The following is an 18,607-nucleotide window of genomic DNA, read 5'->3' on the forward strand; positions in this document are numbered from 1 at the left end:
TCTCCTTTTATTTATTCTTTGAAGTTTTTATTTTCCTTTGTGAGTATGCATGTATGTATAGGTATATGGGCATGTTCATGTGTGTGTGCGTAAATGTGCCTTGCATATGTGTGCAAACATGTGCCTTGTGTGTGTACTTGTGCCTCAAGTATGTGTGCACATGTGTGTGCATGTCTGTATGTATGTATGTTTGTGAGTGTGTATGCACGTGCATATGCACATACAAGGCCGATGGCAGGTCTTTTTCAGTCTCTCCCCTTTGTTTAGAGATAGAACTGCTCACCTGGTGCTCACTGATACTGCTAGACTGGCTGGGCAGTGAACCCCAGCATCCTCCTGCTCTGCTCCCCCAGTACTGTGTTACAGAACACACCACTATGCCTGGCTTTTACACTGTTGTTGAGGACCCAAGCTCCAGTGCACACGTTTCCACTCTACTGACTGAGCCATCTCCCCAGCTCTGTGCTTTACATTTTTAAAACAATACTTGATTGTGTGTATCCTTCAGAAGAGAAATGTATGGACTCAAATGGGTGTGTTGGTTTATTTTGTAGCTTTATTTCATAGCCAGAAAATAAAATAGATAACCTGAGGTATTTTCTCTCTTCATGTACACTTATTTTGTACTCTTCCTCACGTTGTAGGAAGGCATCTAAATGCCCTTATTCCTGCCTGTTCTCATTCTTTCTCAAAGTTTCACCAAAGTTGTGTGTTTATTTTTTAGACTCAGATGTCTCATTTCTTTTGGAATGAAAGCTTCCAAAAGCAGTGTTGCTTCATAAACTATACTATTTAATAATATTGTCAGACACACCTCAAAGCTAATCTCGATGACATCTTACTATTAATAAGAACTGCCAAATATCCCTGTTGTTTAGTGATCTGCCTATTATATATATATATATATATGCCCATTTTAAAATGGAAAACAAAACCAACTGTCAGTTCTAGACTCAAGTTGCATTAGTCACCTAGTGTTGCAGGGCGACACTTGGTGTTCTCACCATCTAACTGCAGTTTGTCCCTGGTCTCTGCTGCCATCCTGCATAAGGAACCATACTCAAGTCTGAGTGCCTCTGCATTTATTCAATAACATGCACATAAATTCTCCATGATCGACTCAAGACATGAAGACAAACGCCTAGCTCCAGTTTCGTGAAGTTTTTCAGTTTATTGTGCTAAATTGGGAAAACAGAGCTATTGCTTAGCAACCCTGGATTAGGCATAAAATAATTGACGGTCCCAAATGAGAAACACTTGTAATGTAATATGCCCTAACACTTGCTTTACCACACGGCTTAGCACCCTTCTGCTCTCACACGGTTAAGCACATGTTTGAACTGGTGTTTTAACACCCGCCCCCCACAACTTTATGCTCTTTGTCCATATATGCTAGACCATGTGCTCTGATACCCCTGTGCTCTGGGGGAGGAGGGCGAGCAGGGTACTGTCTGGGGTCTCCTTTTCCAAAGGCTCGTCTGTTAGTGGCCTTCAGTCAAAGATCGGTGCTTTATTAATGGAGTCGCAGTCCTTTTGGCTAGATGGCACAGACAAGTGTGCACTTTCAGTCCATCTGGAGATGGGCACAGCCCTGGACCGCTGTCAGTGCCCTGCTGATCGCCAACCTCCTCGGCGCCTTCGACAGGTGGCTGCATTTTGTCTCACAGTATTGTTTTGCGCTCTGGCTAGTCCACTTAATTTTTCCAAAGACTCAAGCTATTCAGCCTAACTCAGGCCAGCTGCAGAGTTAAAAACAAGGCTTCCATCTCAGCCACTGGCTCAAATTCTCTGTCTGTCTTGACAGTTTCATGCAGATGGCAGCCACCATCACTTAGCACGAGGGAGTGTGTCCTTACTCTCACCACATAGACTCACCACCTGCGACGTCTGGCTTGCCTTGGCAGCATACAGTAGATTTGGTACCTGAAAAGAACAAAACAAACCCTGATTTGCACAGTTGTGGAGTCAGAAAAGTCCACCATTAAGGTGCGGGCAGATGCAGTGTCTAGTGAGGGTCTACTTCCTAGTTGACAGGTGACGTTCTTAATGAATCCTCACACAGCAGACAGCAGAGTAGATTGTAGCTCTGAACAGTCGTAAGTAACAGGATTGTAGCTGCCTACGTTTAACAGAGCTTTATGGCCTACAACATGTCAGATGTTTCTTTTTTGATCCCTACTAGAGTGGGAAGGAACTCATGAATCCTCTCTTAGTTAGGGTTTTTGTTTCTGTGAAGAGACATCATGACTTCAGCAACTCATTTCATTGGGACTGGCTTGCAGTTTCAGAGATTTAGTCCATTTCCACCATGGCCGAACGTGGTGGCATACAGACAGACGTGGTGCTGGAGAAAGAACTGAGAGTGAGCCCGCATCTTGATCCACAGACAGCAGAAGGGAAAACTGGGTACAAGGTGTAGCTTGAACTTAGGAGATCTCAAAGCCCACTCCCACAGTGATACACTTCCTCCAGCCTGCTCCAGCAAAGCCACACCTCCTAAGAGTGCCACTCCCTATGGGCCAAGCATTCAAACACATGAGTTTGGGGGGTGGGGTATTCCTATTCAGACCTCCACAAATTCCATTTCATCAAATGGCATATGAAGACGGCATTAGAACTCTGCTAAAAATCATAAAGACAGTAGGCAATGAGGTTAGATACTGAATTCAGGTCCCCTCACATCTAAATCAAAATGTTTTCTGCTATGTAACAAGGCCAACTCTTGTAAAGCTTTAAGAAGATGCCTGGAATAGCCCCTCCTATCATGGAGTGTGCAGAGCAAGAAAGGTGTGGTCAGAAGTAATGCCTTTTACATTCGTGAGAGCCTTTGAGTCAATCTAAGTCAAGGAACTTATATTGGATCCTCTTGCTTAATCATCCCAACATCCCATTTGACAGGTGTGGAAACGAAGTCCTTAAATCATAATAAACTCACTCAAGTCACATAACTAATAAGTAGCGGAGCTATGGTTTGAACGCAAGCCTGATTCAAAATAAAACCCAGCCCCTTAACCATTACTCATATTGGCTTCCAACCAACAACAATAAATGAGCTCATGGACAACCACAGTGATTTCAGAAGGCAGCGTGGGGAGGGGTATACTGTTTCCCTGATCATTCCTAGTTATGGAAGTTTGTGATTGGATTTCCCATTTTAACATTAGAAAGTGGAGCAATGTGACAAAAGGTAAACTTTGGATACTGGGGAAAGCACTTGCCAGGAGCCTGTGCCTCTTCCAGGTGGAGCCATAGCATGCATGCCCTATCCTGGCTGGGATCCACACAAGCTCGGTTTTGTAGGTTAACTTGTACTTCCAGTTATTGGACATAAGAATCGTATATATTTTTGAGACTTTGAGTTTCCAGGAGTACTAATGGCTTCTAAATTAAGTTGCTTAAAAACGAATTCTACCTTATTGACAGGACTCTGAAAGGTCAAAATTAAGCAAATTGTGTAAAGATTGATGCCCTTGAGTTTGGCCAGTCAGGATGGCATTTTTCTTAATTGTATAGTAATTACCCGGCCCAATTTCACAAGTGGCTTTAAAGATAATTTGAAGGTGACTGGAATGCTTGCACTCACTTCCCATGTTAAATTGGTTTGGCTCTGGATGCGGTGACCAGCAGAGACTGGCAGACAGACATTTATTCATAGCAAGATCAGCCAGAAGGAGCCGCCTGTGGATGTCCGACTTGTAAAAGTAAACAGGGATTAGTGATTACTTGGAATGGCTGGAAGACCCAAAGGGAAATTTAGGGCGCTCTTCATTCTGTTTTGCCCGGGAAATAGAATTGTTAGCACCACTACCTGGCAACGTCCAAAAGCAGGTGCAGTTCTGGAATGCAGGAAGTCTTCCTTTGGTTTTGTTGTGTTTTAGCTGCATTTTACTGAAGTTCAAGATCAAATCAGTGCATTTTAATATATTCTTTGCCATATTTCCAAACCTCTAAGCACAAACTCCTCAACCTTCACTTCTTTTCCTGCCTGGAAATCTAGGTAGCACCGAGCCAAAATCTGAACTTATGAAGTGAGATTATACTTGATTAGGAACAAAAAATATCCTACATCCAGAAATGCAGATGTGCACAGCAGTCCTTCGGGGATGTTGGTATTTGATCTCTCAGTCTTAAAGGTTCGTGTTCCCAAGGTTAAGAAATGCAGAGAGCCAACTTTTATTAGTAACTAATGCTGAAATTACTCTGGAGATCCTAAAAGTATTACATTACAAATCACTCAGCTTTGGAAATCCTACAGCTCGTGGGTTGCAGATATCACTGGATGAGAGAAAGGGGCAGTAAGTGAAAGCCACCATTTATGAGCCGAGTCTGTGTCATTGCAGCGCAGTGTGAATATGCCGGGAGGGCGTTCCTCTCAGGGAAGACAGGAAAGACTGAAGTCACATGCACAGCTAGAAGAGCAAGGAAGCCAAGGTCTCATTTTCCAGGGGACTTGGGTGAGGACCCTGCAGTAGTCCAAGTTGGGCTGTGCTGTCTTACCGCTCTTCTGGTGTTTGACCTCATGACCTGGGCAGGTTGTTTCTATAAGTGGAGTAGCTTCTACTTCGAGGAAAACTAAAGCCTAAGTCTTTATAACACGATATCCACCAACAAACATGGCTCTCATAGGCAAGTACAAAGAAAAGACCAGAGGCATTGCACAAGAGATAGCCTCGTTTTTCTTCGTCTTCTTCATAATCCAACCTTTACTTCCAACAGCAGAGAGCTGTTGGATAAATCTGTGTTGCTCCCAGAAGTGACCTATGACAGACAAAACTGTACGCTTTCCACTTCTCCGCCATAGTCCTGTTGTTCAGTGTATATGACTTCGCTGTGAGCTCAAACTACCCCCTGGATGGTTGGGAAATGTTCTCCTCAGGAAAGAAACGCACTAAGCCTTTCTATTTTGAAGTATTTTTAAGGTGACCAGAATGTATGGTCTTAAAAGTATTGCTGAAATTTGGGATGTGGTATCTAATATATATAATCAATATACAGGGTATGTATTTATATGTGTATATAATTGTGGGTGTATGCTGTATTTTGAATGGGCAACTTAGAAGTAAAATACAGGTAAATTAAATCATATATGTATACATAATGTTATATATCACATCAGTAAATTGAGAGTCAGGCCATGGCGTCTAAACTTTGCTGCCTCCCTCCTCTCTGATGGTATTTTTCAGATTTGGGGTTTTGATGGACACACTATGGAGTACAGAAGTAATTATTATTTAGGTAGCTCAAAAATAGCTCGCCGAAACTGATAATGAAAGTTAGTCCGGATATTCTGTCCAAAACCCTGCCAATTAGTGTAGAGATCTTAAAGGTCCAGCTCTAGATCTTTTTTAATATGCTAGGTTTATTAACATATTCTATATATGCATCATGTGCCTGTCTAATGCATCACATGATGTTGTATAATTGTGCTGCTTTTAGTTTGTTATACCAAGATCTGTTCTTCAGCCATTTTAAAATTCAGAATTACTACTTAGCTCATAACTAATAACTCATTAGGAAGCTGTTCCATGTACTCGAGGTTACCTCTAAGGCAATCCATCCTTAACAATAAACTAGAGAGATCCTTAGCTACTTGACTGTCATTGACCAGTTTAAATATTTAAAGTGACCATCTGACCCTCTGTGTAAGCATTCACAGAAAATGAAAATAATCTTGTGTACAAAACAGGAGGAAGAAATGTTTCAAATAGTCTTTTCTAAGCAAGGAAAGCATCCAATAGGAATAATCAAATAATCAAATCCTTAGTTATGTAGAGATGTGGATATGCTCATGGTGATAGAATATTACTTAAATAGTCTATTTTCAACCTTTTTTTTTGTTTTCACCAAAACAAAAATTTAAGCATGTGATTTACAGTAGTCAAACTCAGATTCATAATAATTCTACATTCCTATCCTTTCTGCTGGTTCTTTAAAAACAACTTCTGATTTGTTTCTGTCTTCCCTTCCAAAGTGATGACAAGTTGAGAGTATTCTTTTTAGTGTCTTGCTTTGCCCAGATAAATGGACATAGTCAAAATGACAGTGACACCACCCCGTGGTTACTCTCAGCATTTTCCCCCATTATCTCAGCTTTGTCTCACTAGCTAGCAGGCAGTTTGGATCGCCTTAAAACTAAACCTGCATGATGATGTGGTTCTAGCAGTATGGCTTAACTTGTATCTGTTTAGTGTCTGTGTGACAAATGGTCACACAACTTACTGTAGGACACAAGGACATTGGTGGTGTGGACAAAGATGTTTCTGGTCCAGGAGGACACAAGGACATTGGTGGTGTGGATGCAGGTGTGCTGGTCCAAGAGAACACAAGGGCATTGGTGGTGTGCATACAAATAGTTTCTAGTCCTACGGGACATGAAGATGAGATCATGAGGTCATTAAGAGCTGCTTATGTTGGCCAAGGCTCTTAGGTCTAAGAGGATAGACTCATAAAGAAGGAGGCTGGTTAAAGTCTTCTATGGGAAATTCAGTGATGCCTTATGGATATAATAATTCTATGAATGGATGCATCCTGAAAAGAGTCTAGTCAGACTGCTCTGGGAGAACTCACTGCCTCAGTCCTGCCTATGTGGTACCCATGACATTAGGATCTAGACACCATGATGTTTATAGAACTGTCCCAGAGGAACACACACTCGCATTCTCTTCCACGTAGCGGGGTCATGCTGATCACATCCCCTTTCCCAGTTTACACGTTATCTACTTGGTAGATCCTCGGCTGCGATGTAGAATGAAGTTCCAGGAGAACTAGGACTGCAGTCCTTCGCGTTCTAGTTTGTCAAAGAATGCTGCAAAAACCAATCAAATTTCCCACGGAAGAAGTCAGTGCACAAACCTCAGAGGAACATAAAATAGTGATTCTCAAGTTGTGTTCCAGAGAACCCTAAAGTTGTCCCACCCACATAAGGGTTGTGAAGGAAATGAGCAGGACCAACAGACTGGACTTCATTGAGGGCAGCTCCACATTAATCTGGCCATCCGATGAGTGTGTTGTAATTGTTGAGGAAAAGCATTCTTTGCTTTCTGTTTGTGATGTGCTTGGGGGAGCTGTGTGTGTGTTTCCTAACTGCTGCTTTTCCTGCTAGGTAGTCTATCAGAAATAAAGACGAGTATTTGTTTCTGTAACAGGCTTTTTAATAGAACTCCACTTCCCTAGCCAATCATTGCAAAGACTACAAATTAATCTCATCTCTCACATCATCGTGAACGGATGTGCTGCTAAGAGGCCTATTCAGGTTAGGGTTTTTAATGTGGAGTCCCCACCCCCTGAGAGCATGCCTTTGAGTAGCTTCAAAGCTCTCCCAGCATCTTCTCAGGAATCCTGCACCATGGAGGGCAACCAAGTCATCGTAGCCGTGGGATAAAGAACTGGACACATTAATTACTCTGCAGCTACTTTATTTCATTTGACTTCAAAAACAAAATTAACAGTAGCAGAAGACAGTGGTTGCACAGGGCTGTTAACCAGTGGGTGCTGGTTAAGTAGCTGTTGTGCCTTTGCGTTAGGCCTGTTTCAGTAGCACGGAGCTCTCAGACTATCCCACCTCCCTTGGGTTTCTCCGTGAACCCAGTCTCTAACTAAGGAGAAAGACAAAGTTGAGCATCTCGAAAATCCCAGAGTCTCGCCTGGGGAAGCGGCTCAGTAAAGCGCTTGCTGCTGAGGATGGGGGCCCGAGTTCAATCCTCAGAATCCGAGTTCAATGTCAGGGCAGTGGCAGGCACTTGTGTCCAGCATTGGGCAGACAGAGATAAGCAGATCCCTAAGGCTCATTGGTCAACCTCACCTATTTGGTGAACTGTACGTCCATGAGAGATCCTGTCTCAAAAATTAAGGTGGACAGCTCCTAAGGATGACACTAAGGTTGTCCTCTGGCTTTCCCATGTTACACGCATGTATCTCCCGCTCCCCCACACACACTCTAGAATGTCCTGAAATCCAGATACCTTGAACATGAATATGATATTCTTCTAAAGGTCTCAGATTTTTTACTTTCAGATTATAATTGTTCATCCAGTAAGTTTACGCAAACATTAGAAGACCCAAAAGTCTCAAATTCTAAAACACCTCTGGTCCCAAGCATTTTTTAAATTCATTTATTTATTATGTATACAATATTCTGTCTGCATGTATGCCTGCAGGCCAGCAGAGGGCACCAGACCCCATTACAGATGGTTGTGAGCCACCATGTGGTTGCTGGGAATTGAACTCAGGACCTTTGGAAGAGCAGGCAGCGCTCTTAACCACTGAGCCATCTCTCCAGCCCCCAAGCATTTTTTGTTAAGGAACACTCAGCCACACCTGCACACATCTTGATTCTTGTAAATATTTGGGTGGCTTTTCTCACAGACTCTGTGGCATGCCACCTATTGTATTACTGCAGCCTGAACCCTGACTAAGTATCCAGACATACCTGAAGTCTGACTAGGTGCTCCAGACCTGCCTGAAGTCTGACTAGGTGCTTCAGTTCTGCCTGAAGCCTGACTAGGTGCTCCAGTCCTGTCTGAAGCCTGACTAGGTGTTTCAGTTCTGCCTGAAGCCTGACTAGGTGCTCCAGTCCTGTCTGAAGCCTGACTAGGTGCTCCAGTCCTGTCTGAAGCCTGACTAGGTGCTCCAGTCCTGTCTGAAGCCTGACTAGGTGTTTCAGTTCTGCCTGAAGCCTGACTAGGTGCTCCAGTCCTGTCTGAAGCCTGACTAGGTGCTCCAGTCCTGTCTGAAGCCTGACTAGGTGCTCCAGTCTTACCTGCACTGAGGAGACTTGGGCTTTTACTCTCACTCTGGCACTTTATCAGCTCCTGGAATGTCCTGTCTTCTCTCCATGTGTCACATATCAACCCTAGGCCTGTTCTGTCATCTCAGAAATAGTCCAGCAGCACAAGGCTGTCCCCTCAAAGCACTGTAAGCTCTCCCCATGGAGTCGAGTCTACCATGTCCTTCCATGATTCAACTTCAGAGCCCTTTATTTACATTAGGTTTTGGGAGGGTTGTGTGTTTGCTTGTTGTGTTGTAGTGGGCGGGGTGAGTTGGGTTTTGCTTTGTCCTTGATGCTGTTGGGTTTTCACAGCACAGGGACAACGTAAGGACTGGTGTAGGGCAAGCTGACCTCTTCCCAGGAGACGCTGTCCCACCTCTCTGTCATAGTCTTATTCAGAATGTGACAAGCATGTTGAAGTACTTGTAACAAAAGAGAAATTTAAGAACAATTGAAAACCTCTGACCCTCTTCATATTGTCTATCTTGAAAATACAGAAAGCCATAAAAAGAAAATACAATACAATACAATCAGCCTTTCTGACTCAGCCTGTTGAATCACCATCAACATTTTTATTTAGACTTTCCCTCTTTTCTATGTATATTTTGCATGTAAACAATTGGACATTTTATTGACTTTCAAGTTGTGAAACAACCCGTCTATAATTTACTATTGCTTTGAATGATAATTTTGGAATTGTCCTAGTATGGCAAGGGATACATCTTAATTCCGGATTTGTTTGAGATTGGCCACGAAAGTGTGCCCAGTCCACAGAACTGCATTTTCCTTGTTCACTACTCGCAGCTGCGGCAGATTAGAGCAGAATTATGACCATATTCTTGGTTGCTCTCTTCAGACTATGGAGCCAAACTTTTTTCCCTCTATTCAGGGTTTTCCATGTAACCCTGATTGTCCTGAATCAAGGCTGGCCTCGAACTCAGAGAGATCTGCCTGCCTCTGCCTCCCAAGTACTGGGATTAAAGGTGTGCACAACCATGCCTGGCCTTCAACTTTTTCACCCTTTTTCTCTGGTGAAGGTTATTTAAGTAAAAGAGTTGAAACATCCTTCAGTACAAAGAGTTTACCTTGTCTTCTGTCAGTTTTACTGTGATAATACTCAGGAAGTGAGCCATGAAGTCTCAAGGCTTCATTCGTTGCAAAGGTCCTACCAGTGGGCTAGCCAAGGTTACAGCCCTGCCGGTGGGCTAGCCAGGGTTACAGCCCTGCCGGTGGGCTAGCCAGGGTTACAGCCCTGTCCCGGTGGGCTAGCCAGGGTTTACAGCCCTTCCAGTGGACTAGCCAGGGTTACAAAGGGTTTGCAAAGTCTTGCAAGCAAAATGGAATAATTGTAGGAAGTTATATTGGGTATTTGTGTTACTGTGGATTGGTTGAAATATAAAATAAGTTTCAAGAGTTTCCATGGGGGTGGCAGGGAATGGGCTTCCACCATCCATGGATATGCCTTGCCCAGAGTCTGTACCTGGCATTCCGTCAGAAGTTGAATGTCAGGTTTATGTGCGCAGGTTGTCTTGATGACAAATGCCAGCATATACTTAGGATGTCTGTGGGTAGTCTCATTGTTGGGGGGTCTGGGGTTTTGTTGTTTTATCACTTGAGGTCTTATATATCCTTACATAGAAGACTGTCCTCCAAATGGAAACATCTGCTTGAATATTTTGTGCCTTGCCAACTTCCTCCTGTCTTCGTTTCATTGCTATCAGAGATGTTTCCAAAGAAATGCATCCTATGCTTTCTTCGAAGTACTAAGCAATATTTTTAACAGAAGAGTCACCAAATATTCCAAGTGAGAACTGAAGAAAGACGGATCACATTGCACATGCCTCCCCGCTGGTTTGCTGTGAGCTTTCCCGTTGGCATTCAATACTCTGCTACAAAGCTGCATGATTATTACATGGGTCCATGGTAGTTCATGGGGACAAGGCTTGTGTAGTCACCATGGTGGCCAGTGGTCGATCTCTATAGGAACTTTCCTAGAACTCAAACTAGGAAGGTGAGAAAGGAGCCTTCACCATCTCTCCAGAGTGTTCCTTCCTCCTTCTCAGTCACCTCCTCTCCCCTGGCTTCCTCTAATCCTGGTTACTCCTTGTCTTCATTTCCTTTTCCATCAGGCCCTAGTGTCATTGGCCTTTCTTGCGTGTCCCCTCTTCTGCCAATGGGTTTGCTGAAAGGACTAGAGAGCTGGATCCATATTATATTGAGTATTGGTGCTATGCCTGTATGTGTGTCTGTACATTACATGCATACGGTGCACACAGAAGACAGAAGAGGGTGGTGGTCTCTGGAACTGGAGCTGTAGATGGTTGTTAGCCACCATGTGGGTGCTAGAGATTGAGCCAGATCCTTTGGAAAAGCAGCTAGTGCTTTTAACTGATGCGCTTGTGCAGGAGTCAGGTGTGCCGGTATATATCTATGAACCCAACCACTCGGAAGGCTGAGGTGGAAGGGTCATGACTTCCAGGCCATTCTGGGCTATAAAGCAAAACTCTCTGTCTTGGGGAATTTAAAAAAAAAAAAAAGAAGTGGAGATGAAAGTTTCTCTGCCTATTCACAGAACCCCCAGCAGTGCCTGTGGTGACGTGCTGTGAGCAGGCCCTGCTGCCCTCCTAGCCCCCTGTGTGGTCTCTCCTACCACTTGCCTGCTTCTCGTAAGCCCTACCCAGACTGAACTCCATCTTACTCCTGAGATGTGCCTCTGGCTCTTATCTCACTCTGCTGGTTGTCTGGGCTAAACATTTGCTGTCCTCTTTTTCTTCCCCATCAAAAACTCACCCACAGCAGCTCCAGAGCCTTCAAGTGTCTAGATGAGGCTAACAAGCTGGACTCGGGGTACCTTGACTTACAGCTCCTGTTGACCACATCAGAACTGCCTGTCTCGTGTACTGTCACCATGCCCAGTCCTTCGAGAACAGGGAGTATGCCTTTAATGCTTGTAAAGTACATGACATGATCCCCCACACATAGAGGGCGCTGGGTGACCTCAGGTTTCTGTCCTGCCTGTCGTTTCTATGTCATGCTAATTTAGTGGTACTGCAGAGTAAGCCTGTTAATGGTAGGTCATTCTGACTTGCTCATGTCTCTAAGCAATGTCTAGTAAGAAACCAGTTTCTGGTTGGGGTTTACTCTGAGTTTGTGTATTTGCCTGATTTTTCTATTAGGCAGTAATCTAACTCACCTTGGGGAGTCATGAGTCATATGCCTGTGCTCTGATTCTCTGAGGCTTCTGTGGCTTCATTAGCCAGTCCACATTGTTGTCCTTTTGTGAGTGTGTGTATGAGACCGGGGCTTCTAGAATAATATTACACCGCAAATCAAATTCCACCTCAAAAGAACTTCTCTCCCACAGTTTCCTACATTCCTGTACAGGTTACAAAATGTCACAATTCTGTGGGCCAATTATTAGATTTTTATTTAATGGGCAGTTTTAATGTTCTCAGAGAATCTGAGCTGTAATGGCATTTTTAACTTCTGTGTTCCATTTCAAGACTCATAGCCCATTCTTCTCTTTGTGAGTGTACCTAGTTATATTTTTGGGTATCATTTAAATTCAGGTTCCCAATCTGTAGAAAATCAATGAGTTAATGAATAGCCTCATTTTTAAACTTTTAAAATAGTTTATCCTAATTATAGGGCATATCTGGTGACAGTAATTTGACAAAATCCCAAATCATCAAATTGTGCAAAATGGCCCTTTCTGGGAGTCATTTGGAACATTGGCAGTTTAACAAGTTTACTTACTGTTTCTAGGACCGGAGCGCAGCCTTGCTCACTAGGCCAAGAACTTCCTGCTGTTAAGGTTTAGGGGCCCCATCCATGTAGCTTGGACTTCATACCTTAATCATAGTGTGTTTGTTAATGTGTTTGTTTAACGCATTGAGCACAAAGCATTCCCACTACTAATAGACATCCTTGGTATTTGCATATCAAATTCTCACGGAAAACTCTTCCTCTATCACGTCCCCAGGTCTGGTGAGCTTCAGGGTCACAGGCTAGTCATGCAGTAAAGTTAAGGGCAACGCCAGCCGAGGAAGCAGAGGGGGCTAATACGGTGACCTTTCACACATGACTGGTGTGTGCTCATGTAAACCGTTTTGAATGCTGTGAGGAACAAGATGGAGAGAGACGATGCCAACAGAGTGACGAGTGTACAAGTCCCTCACCTCGCGCTCTGTGGTCCATCGCTTACGCTGTCTCCCTGGACAACAGCGTAAAACAAGCTCTCACCAGATGAAGGATACAGTTTAGGAGAGACACACACAGCACCATTTGGGTCTTCCCACAGTTACTCACCTCTGTGTGGTTTTATTCTTCATGCAACTTCATCCTCATCATCTCCTTCCCTCCAGCCAAACCTGTCTCATTTGTCTTCTCTAGGGTCGAGAACTGGGAAACATTGTGTGATGGCTCCCTGCTGCGGCCCAGGAAGAGAGCCCAGATCTTCTGGCCTTGAAACTCTTCCAGTACTTAGAAGGGTACCTGGGTTTCCTATGAAACCAAGGGCTCCTCATTCCCAGGTTGCTTTTCTTTCATGCCCTGTGCACAGCTCTGTCTTATTTAGGTGTGATCTTTCTCTTTGGCTGTCTTCATTCTTCTCCTGTTCCTACAAAAAATGTTGTAAGAGTCACTTTGTACTGGACTGGCCAGATATCAACCCAAAGTTTTACTTCTGGAATTTCTATTTATTAGACCAAAGCATGAAGAAGGATGCTTAAAAGAAATTCCACACTAGCTCAGAATTGAGAATAATAGAGGGTTTTTTATTTAGGGGTAGACTCACAGATCACAATCCTCTGCTGGAACGGGGAACAGCAACCGAATCCTGCAGCTGGAAAAGAGGCCCGAAGTGCGCTTTATATAGGCATAAATAGTATTAAGAGTCAAGCCCAAGTGGGCAGGTAACTTCAAGTCTACTGGCAGTAGGAATTCCTACAGCAAAAGCAGAACAAAGGTCGATACCTTGCATGTGTATTCAGTAAAACCTCATGGTTGTGGATAGGAAAAATCTACATCTCACTTGAAGGGCTCCTCCACTCAACCACATTATACTTAAGACTCTATGTGGCTAAATGATATAGACCCTCTCTCTCTCTCTCTCTCTCTCTCTCTCTCCTTCTTTCTCCCTCTCTCTTCCTCTCCATAGATCCAGCCAAAGGTATACTCCTAAGAGTAGGAAAGGGAAAAAATGACAGAATGAATAGGATAGGGTACAGAGGGGCTTTTCCTCCCTAGAGAACCTGCAGTGACATGCATGTGTTGACATGCAGCATGGGTCTGATTAAGAAAATCATGCATCAGGACATCCATGCCCACCCCAATTTTCCACTTCCACCTCTCTCTCCACCACTCCTTCAAAACCCGTGAACTTGTCTGCCTCTGATGCCAGTGGAGACGGGTGCAAGTCTGGGGGTTTTGAAGGCATGACACCTCATTGTGCTGTATGCAGATGTAATGGATGCGGACTGTCAAGGTGTGCTCTGCTGTTGTTGTTTTTAAATTCAGGGTGGCAGATGCTGCACAGCTTTAAACTAGGAGGAGCAAAAGCTGTTCCAAGTGTGGGAAAGCCTCCAAGCAGAGCCCCCATACGCCACACATGCCAATGATACCCTGCTCTGGATTCCTCGTAGATCTGCAATTGCTGTCACAGGTCAGGGAGCCCCTGTCTGCTTCTGTGTGTACTGAGACTGCTGGAGTGGTTCAGGGAGGAGTTCCTCCGTCCTACCTGATTCCTGTGCCTCCCCACCATGCTGCACACAGACTTTACTGTGAAAAGATTGCTCGTTCCTCTGCACTTAGCTCTCTGGTACCAAGGCTCTCCTCCTCGGTTTTCTAACTGAAGAACCAAGTAAATCATTTCTGAATCATCATTATCATTGATTATTTTCCTCATAATTGCCTTTTTTTAAAGAGCACTTAAGCACTAATTGCTATGTAATCATGGTCTCCTTTGGTTTCCTTTAACACTCAGAACAGACTCATAAGGGATGTGTTACTGTTTTGCTTTATGGACAAGGATTAGAAGAGTTCGTAACTTGGCTCCAAGTGACAAAGCACTGAGTGTCAGAGTCAGCTTCACGTCCTGCTGTGCATCAGCCTTGGGGGCTCAGCTGCGTTCCCATGCAGTCAGCCTCCAGAAACGTGTGCGCATCTACATGTAGTCAAAGCACAAGTGTTTAGAAGCCAGACTGTGCCCCAGGCGTGTGTTTCCTTTAGATTACCAGTTATAGTTTCTGTCTGTGCCTTGGTTTTTAAACTGTCAGGAACACATTCACCAGGCCTGACCTTCAGTAAGGGGAAGATTGCTGCAAGTGTCCCGTGGGCAAGTCAGTGCTGGGTCTAGATGCACTTTCTCATGGCACAAGGTGGTGACATCACTGAGAGGTCCTTCCCAGACCTTTGAGTCTCTTCTTCCTTCCATTCTTCCTGTTAGTTGCTGTGCCCCAGAAATGCATCCCTCCATTGAGAACTCTAGTCTATGAGAGACTGCCATCTGAGGAAGCCCAGCCGCGTGAAGACTTAATCCTGACCTTAACTAAGTTTTATAGGAATTGCTCAAAAGGACACAGGGCCTCTGGGAGCTCAATAGACAGTTTGTCTCTGCTTTGAGCAGTTTGCTGTTCTCTGTGCTGCATGCATTTATGCTCAGTGCCCTTCTCCCTTCTCAACACCTTCCCCCTGCACATCTCACTGTCTGAAATTACGTTATAGCTTGAGCACCCCAGACCAGCAAAACTAAAACCCAGTATGCTTTAAACTTGGAAACTTCCAGTCATCCATATCATGAAACTGCTTATTCACTAAATTAACATTCTATGTAAAATTGCCATCTTACCACGGGTATACAGTGTATGATACACTATGTGTATAGAACATATATGTAACATATAAAACAAATGTATTACACATGTCAGTAAATCCTGTTCCCAAGGTAACTCCTAATTCCACAGTCTGAAACACTTCTAGTTCTAAGCTCTTTGGACAAACAAGGGATACGAAGCCAGTGGATGGTTATCTGCTTACTGACACCTTGTGTTTAAAATATGGGTCCTTAGGAGAAGGAATTATTTTCCCTTTTGTGCTGCAAGCCCAGTGTCTACAAATTCTCAGTACTTAATAAAAAGCCCACCATCTACAAGGTCTGGTACCTACGCAAGTGTCAGCCTGTTCTCATTCCCTTTCTGAGCTATGTAGCTTTTGTAGCCCAGTATTTTCTAAGAGAGCAACTTTAAGAAGTCCTCAAACCTATGAACTTATTGATAATACTATCCAGGAAGAGGTGACCATTGTTTAGTTGACAGGAAGGAAGCGGTTGAGTCAGTGACAGCTCACTACTGATTGTGATCTGAGAGTTTGGGGAACAGCATTCGACCAGAAAAATAACACAGAGAACCATATGGACATGGTAGACAACCTTCATGCATCATAGTAATTCACACGCCTTTCCCGAGGTTGCTGTGAGCTTCACTTCCTTCTCCCGTGATGCACTTAGTGCCCATGCTTGGGAATCATCTGGGGTTCAGGGGTTGTTGGAAGTTATGTACATGAATTTGAAAACAAGACAAGTACATTAGGATGCAAATGTGTTCTCCATTGTAAGTTCTTCTCATAACTTTGAAGTCAGGGTTAACTGCTTTTTAAAAATATTTTGGGCTTGATGATATCTGGTATTTGGCCACAAAATAATGAGGTAAGCTTAGGTATATCCAAAGAGAACTGGGATGTGTTATTTCCTAGCTTCCTGCCTGATATTACACAACTATGCAAACTGTAAGCTGTTACATTTTACCATCTCCGAATGCTTCCAACATAAAGGAGGAGGCATCAATAATTTAAACAGTAAACCAGGGTGATGAGACAGGAGGTTCCACGGAAACCAGTTAGCCTGCTTATCGCTATTATTGTCTTTTAACCTCACAGAATTTGAGGGGAATTATGGGGTACCATACTTGAAGGGTCCTCTTGGTTAAACACTTAGTAGGGAGCTATGGAGCTGAGACTGCTTTCTTTTGGAAACATCTTAGCTGGGAGGATGAGGAGAAGAGACAAATGGGAGAGAAGACCGAAATAATAGGGATGGCAAACCTTGTGTTCATCAAAATACTGCTGTTCACGTGGTTAAGGAAGGGCATCCCAGGAGGCATCCCTCCACCAGGCGCGGTAGGCAGCAAGCCTGTGTGCTTTTTTTTTTTTCCTTACCAGATATTTGTTCCAGGCTAGAAGACAGTTTATGATATTTATTTGATGACACACACCTGCTGGCTACATGAAAAGCAACAGCTCCTGAGGATGACCCACTTCAAGGGTGCAGTGAGCTTCTGAAGGTTTTGGCAGGTTACCCTGCCTCATTCCAGGGCATTTTGATGTCACCTGTTGCACATATCTAAGGCCAGTGTGTTACAGACTTGTTGGAGGCAGACTGCTAACCCCAGGGAAGAGATTTCTGAACCGCTAACTACTTTGTAAGGATGCTGAGCATGGAAAGGCACGCTGCTTTGTCAAGCATACTGCAAACTTGTGAAGAGGTAGTCTCGACAGTAAGGGTGGGAATCGGTACAGGAACCCGCCAGCTGGGAGCAGAGCACCTAGGGATCCAAATTGAAGAAGTTATAGGTCCCTAAGGTGCTACCCAAGGGGAGAAATGGATGCACCATTTATCTAAGAGTCCACAGCATCAAGAGAGATTCCATTTGGGATCAGGAAAGAGCAGGAGCCATTTGAAGACATGGGGCACTCTTGCCCATTCCTCCTTGGCAGCCATCTTGTTGCAGTGCTCCCTGCACCTTCAGTCACCTTCACTGACCTCCAGACATGGCGTGGTAAAGATATGGTAAAGAAAATTCATGTCATCTTTAGTGAGAAACAGTCCTAGATAATACCGTAAGTCTTGGTGCGGCGCAACAACAGACACACACAAGGTGCTCTTAGCTGTGTCGCGCTTGTGTTAGTCTGATGCCTGGCCGGACGGGAAGGAGCTGGACATGGGAGCACTAATGCATCACAGTGCTCATGGCTACAAACTGGAGCCCAGAAAAGCAAAGCAGGGGCTATGGGTTGGCACACTGTGTAAACACAGTGGAATGACAGGTCTGGGCTTGCTACCCAAACACAGCTTCAGAACGATGCCCCTGCACCTCTTCTTGCCCTGAGCTTTGCTGTTTAGAAAGTCTAGAGGCTCCAAGAGGTTGGGGGAGAAAGTAACTCACTGATAAACAATTGTAAACTCTGAATCATGAATGGATTAGGATGTTGCTTGTTGATTTATGTTAAAGTCTTGTTAAATGATTTATGATAAAGTCTTGTCTATGACTTTATGCGCATGTCTGGAGCACATGGGTGGAAAGACTTGGCTTCAGACTTTCCAAGGCCTCTGTGTGGTTCATGAGTGGCATCTCCCACTCAGGGCTCTCCTCCTCCCCTTCCTTTGTCGTGCACTGTATACCAAATCACTCAGGACCAAATGGAGATTCAAGAACAAATGATTTCAGATAGTTTCTTTTATTTGCCCTACATTTGGGAGGTAGAAGATACACTCAGAGCCGAGTTTGCTAGGAGCTTCCGGTGGGTCGCTAGACAGTTCAGGTATTAAAAGAAAAAATAAAGAAAGGAATCTACTTGGAGCACAAGAAACCTCAAAGGCAGAACTATTAGCAGGTTATTAAGCATCTGGTTCCAAGTTAAACCACTGGTGCAAATTCCAGTTTTAATTCAGTCTAGTGTGTGTGTGTGTGTGTGTGTGTGTGTGTGTGTGTGTGTGTTGTCCTTAATGGAGGCTTTAGTGTTTACAGGGACACAGTGAATAGACATTGGTTTCTTCAACTATTTTCT

The 18,607-nt window shown here is 44.0% G+C and overlaps 1 protein-coding gene and 1 long non-coding RNA gene across 4 annotated transcripts in view; one reads left to right on the top strand and one right to left on the bottom strand.

Moving 5' to 3' along the window:
• Positions 1-18,607, top strand: part of Vti1a (vesicle transport through interaction with t-SNAREs 1A) — a 321,664-nt gene that overhangs the window by 222,676 nt on the left and 80,381 nt on the right. The window lies entirely within an intron of this gene.
• On the bottom strand, positions 7,512-13,609 carry LOC119799969. Its single transcript, XR_005282959.1, has 4 exons — positions 13,563-13,609; positions 13,076-13,385; positions 11,558-11,685; positions 7,512-11,274 (listed from the first exon to the last, which is right to left on the bottom strand). It is a non-coding gene; the product is annotated as an uncharacterized LOC119799969 (long non-coding RNA).

This window comes from Arvicola amphibius, chromosome 1, assembly GCF_903992535.2.
Source record: "Arvicola amphibius chromosome 1, mArvAmp1.2, whole genome shotgun sequence".
Classification (NCBI taxonomy): Eukaryota; Metazoa; Chordata; class Mammalia; order Rodentia; family Cricetidae; genus Arvicola; species Arvicola amphibius.